Source organism: Dipodomys merriami, unplaced genomic scaffold (assembly GCF_024711535.1).
Source record: "Dipodomys merriami isolate MVZ:Mamm:240054 unplaced genomic scaffold, mDipMer1.0.p SCAF_61, whole genome shotgun sequence".
Lineage (NCBI taxonomy): Eukaryota > Metazoa > Chordata > Mammalia > Rodentia > Heteromyidae > Dipodomys > Dipodomys merriami.
The window spans coordinates 1695311-1699894 of NW_027206191.1; positions in this window are offsets into that span (position 1 = coordinate 1695311).

Sequence of the window (4584 nt, forward strand, 5' to 3'; positions counted from 1 at the left end):
ATTAGGGTTAGGGTTATGGTTAGGGTTAGGGTTAGGGTGAGGGTGAGGGTGAGGGTTATGTTTAGGATAAGGGCTAGGTTTAGGGTTAGGGACAGGATTAGGGTGAGAGTGAGGGTTAGAGTGAGAGTTAGGTTTAGGGTGAGGGATAGGTTTAGGGTTAGGGTGAGGGTTATGGTTAGGATGATGTTTAGGGTGAGGGTGAGGATTAGTGTGAAGGTGAGTGTTCGAGTGAGGATGAGAGTTAATGTGTGGGTGAGGGTTAGGATTAGGTTGAACGTTAGGGTGACAATGAGGGTTGATGTAAGTGTGAGGATTAGGGATAGTGTTAGGGTGATCGTTAGGGTAATGGTTAGTGTTAGGGTGAGGGTTAGGGTGAGGTGAAGTTTTACGGTTAGGGTGAGGGTTAGGATTAGTGTGAGGCTTCGGCTTAAGGTGAGGGTGATGGTGAGGTTTTAGTGCTAGGGTTAGGTTGAGGTTTAGGTTTAGTTTGAGCATAAAGGTGAGGGTAAGGGTAAGGTTTACTGTGAGAATTAGGGTGAGGGTGAGGGTTCGGATTAGGGTTAGGGTTAAGGTAAAGGTTAGGGTAAGTGTGAGGTCTAGGTTTAGTGTGAACGTTAGGTTTATGTTGAGGGTGAGGATTAGGGTTACGGTTAGCGTGAGGGTTAGGTTTAGCATTGGGGTTAGGGTGAGGGTAATGTTTAGGGTGAGGGTGAGGGTTAGGGTTAGGATTAGTGTTAGGGTTAAGTTTAGGCTGAGGGTGAGGGTGAGGGTTAGGGGGAGGGTTACGGTTAGGGTAATGGTGAGCCTTACGTTTAGTGTGAGGTGAGGTTTAGGGTGAGGGTTAGGGTTAGGTTCAGTGTTAGGGTGAGGGCAAGGGTGAGGGTGAGTGTTAGGGTTAGGGTTAGGGATAGGGTGAGGCTAAGATTACGGTTAGGGTTAGGGTGAGGGTTAGGCTGAGGGGTAGGATTAAGGTTATTGTGAGGATTACATTTAGTTTGAGGTTTAGGGTTAGGTTTAGGTTTAGGGTGAGGGTTACGTTTAATGTGATTGTTTCGGTTAGTGTTAGGGTTAGGGTTAGGTTTAGGCTGACTGTTAAGGGTAGCGAGCGGGTGAGGGTTAGGGTTAGGCTTAGGTTAAGGGTGAGGGTTAAGGTTAGGGTTAGCGTGAGGGTTAATGTGAGGGTAAGGGTTTCGGTGAGGGTTAGGGTTAGGTTGAGGGTTAGGGTTAGGGTGAGCATTAGGGTTAGGCTTAGGTTGAGGGTGATGCTGAGGGTTAGGGTGATGGTGAGGGTTAGGGTGATGGTGAGGGTTAGGGTTAGTGTTAGGTTGAACTTTAGGGTTAGGGTTAGGGTTAGGGTGAGGGTTAGGCTGAGGGGTAGGGTTAGGGTTAGCGTGAGGATTAGGTTTAGTGTGAGGGTTAGGGTTATGGTTAGGTTTATGTTGAGGGTGAGTATTAGGTTTACGGTTAGCGTGAGGGTTAGGGTAACCATTGGGGTGAGGGTGAGAGTAATGTTTAGGGTGAGGGTGAGGTTTGGGGTTAAGTGTTAAGGTTAGGTTGAGGGTTAGAATGAGGGTTAGGGTTAGGGTTATGGTTAGGGTGAGTGTGAGTGTTAGGGTTTGGGTTAGGATTAGGGTGAGGGTTACGGTGAGGGTGATGGTTAAGGTGAGGGTAAGGGTTAGGGTGAGTTTTAGGGTGAGTGTGAGATTTAGGGTTAGGGTTAGGTTTAGGGTGAGGGGTACGGTGATGGTTACGGTTAGGGTTAGGTTAGTTTTAGTGTGAGGGTTAGAGTGAGTGTTAGGGTTAGTGTTAGGTTTAGAGTTAGGGTTAGGGTGAGGTTTAGGGTGAGGTTTAGGGTTATGGTAGGGTGAGGGTAAGGGGTAGGGTGAGGGTGAGGTTTAGGCTGAGGTTAAGGGTCAGGGTGAGGGTTAGGATTAGGGTTAGTGTTACGATGAGTGTTAGCGTTAGGGTTAGGGTTACATGAGGGTTAGGGTGAGTGGTATGGTTAGGGTTAGGGTGAGGGTTAGGGTTAGGCTTAGGATTATGTTGTGGGTTAGGGTCAGGGGAAGGGTAAGTTTTAGTGTGAAAGTTATGGTTAGTGTGAGGGTTAGGGTTAGGGTTAGGGTTAGGGTTAGGGTTAGGTTGAGGGTGAGTGTTAGGGTGAGGATGAGGGTTAGGTTTAGGGTTAGGGTGAGGTTTAGGGTTAGGTTTCGGGTTATAGTGAGGGTGATTGTTAGGGTTAGGATGAGGGTTAGGGTTAGGTTTAGGGTTAGGGTGAGGGTTAGGTTGACATTAAGGGTTAGGTTTAGGGTAAGGGTGAGATTTAGGTTTAGGGTTATGGTTAAGGTCAGGCTGAGGTTTAGGATGAGGTTTAGTGTTAGTGTTATGTTTAGGGTTAGGGTGAGTGTTAGGGTTAGTGTGAGGGTTAGCATAAGGTTTAGGTTTAGGTTTAGTGTTCGGGTAAGGTTTAGTGTGAGTGTTAGTGTGAGGGTGAGTGTTAGGTTTAGGGTTAGCGTGAGGGTGAGGGTGAGGGTTTTGTTAATGCAAGGTTTAGGTTTAGGGTTAGTGAGAGGATTATCTTTTGGATGAGGGTTAGTGTGAGTGTAAGTGTTAGGGTTAAGGTGAGGGTTAGGGTTAGGGTGAGGGTGAGCATGAGGTTTTTGTGTAGGTAAGGGATAGGGTTAGGGTTAGGGTTAGGGTTAGGGATAGGTTGAGGGTAAACGTGTGCGGTAGGGTTATGGTTAGGGTGAGAGTTACGGCTAGTGTGAGGGTTAGGTTTAGGGAGAGGATTAGGATTAGGGTGAGGGTAAGGTTTAGGGTGAGTGTTAAGATGAGGGTGAGGTTTAGGGTTAGCGTTAGGTTTAGGGTGAGGCTTAGGGTGTCGTTTAGGGTTAGGTTTAGGGTGAGGGTGAAGGTTAGGGTTAGGGTTAGGGTTAGGTTTAGTGTGAAGTTTAGGGTGAGGGCAAAGGTTATGATGAAGGTTAGGGTCATGGTGAGAGTTAGGATTATGGTTAGGGTGAGGGGTAGAGTGAGGGTTAGTTTTTGGCTTAGGGTTAGGGTAAGGGTTAGGGTCTGGTTAAGGGTTAGGGTGAGGGTTAGTGTTAGGGTTAGGGTTACGGTGAGGGTGAGGGTGAGTGTGAAGTTTAGAGTTAGGATTAGGTTTAGGGTTAGGGGCAGGCTGAGGGTGAGGGTGAATATGAGGGTGAGGGATAGGGTTAGGATTATTATTAGGGTGAGGCTTAGGTTGAGTTTTTGGTTTAGAGTGAGAGTGAGGTTTTGGGTTAGTTAAGGGATAGGGTTATTGTTAGGGTGAGGATTAGGATGAGTTTGAGGGTTAGAGGGAGGGTTAGAATTAGGGTGAGGTCTTGGGTTAGGGTGAGGGTTAGGGTTAGCGTGATGTTTTGATTGAGGGTGAGGGTTAGCGTGAGGGTGACCGTTTGATAGAGGGTAAGGGTTAGGGTGAGGATATAGTTTTGGCTTAGGGTTAGGGTGAGAGTTAGGTTTAGCATTAGGGTTTGGGTCAGGGTAAGGGGGAGGGGTAGGGTTAGTGTTAGGGTAAGGTTTAGGATTAGTGTGAGGGTTAGGGTGAGGGTAAGGATTAGGGTGAGCTTTAGGCAGAGGGTGAGGGTTAGGGTTAGTGTTAGGGTTGGGTGAGGGTTAGGGTTAGGGTTAGAGTTAGGGTTAGGTTGAGGGTGAGGTTTATGGTGAAGGTTAGGCTGTGGGTGAGTCTTAGGGTTAGGTTGAGGTTTAGAGAAACAGTGAGTGTTAGTGTGAGCGTGTGGATTAGTGTTCGTGTTAGGGTGAGGGGTAGGGTGAGGGGTATGGTTAGGGTTATGGATATGGTGAGGGTGGGGTTTAGGGTGAGTGTGAGGGTGGGGGTTTGTGGTAGGTAAATGTTATGGTTATGTTTAGGGTGAGGATTAGTGTGAGAGTGAGCGTTAGGGTGAGGGTTTGGGTCAGGGTGATGGTTAGGGTGAGGGTTCGGGTTCGGTGAGGGTGAAGGTTTGGGTGAGGACTAGGGTGTGGGTGATGGTTAGGGTTAGGGTGTGGGTGATGGTTAAGGTTAGGGTAAGGGTTAGGGTGATGGTGAGGGTTAGGGTTATGGTTAGGGTGAGGGTTAGGATTAGTGGGAGAGTTAGGGTTAGGTTTAGGGTTAGGGTGAGGGTAAGGTTTAGGGTTAAGTTTAATGTGAGGGTGAGGGTTTGGAAAACGTTAGGGTTCGGGTGAAGTTTAGTGTTAGGGTTGTTTAGTGTGAGGGTGAGGGTTAGGGTTTGGGTTATGGTGATGGTTAGGGTGAGAGTCAGGGTTAGGGTGAGGGTTAGGTTTAGGGTTAGATTTAGGGTGAGGGTTAGGGTTAAGTTTAGGGTAAGGGTTAGGGTGAGGGTTAGGGATAGAGTTAGGGTGAGGTTTAGGCTGAGGATGAGGGTGAGGGATAGATTTAGGTTTAGGTTTAGGGTGAGGAATAGGGTTAGCATTAGTGTTAGGGTGAGGGTTAGGGTGAGGGTGAGGGTTTAGGATTAAGGTGAGGGCTAGGGAAAGGGTTAGGATGAGTGTTAGGGTTAGGTTTAAGATGAGAGTGAGTGTTAG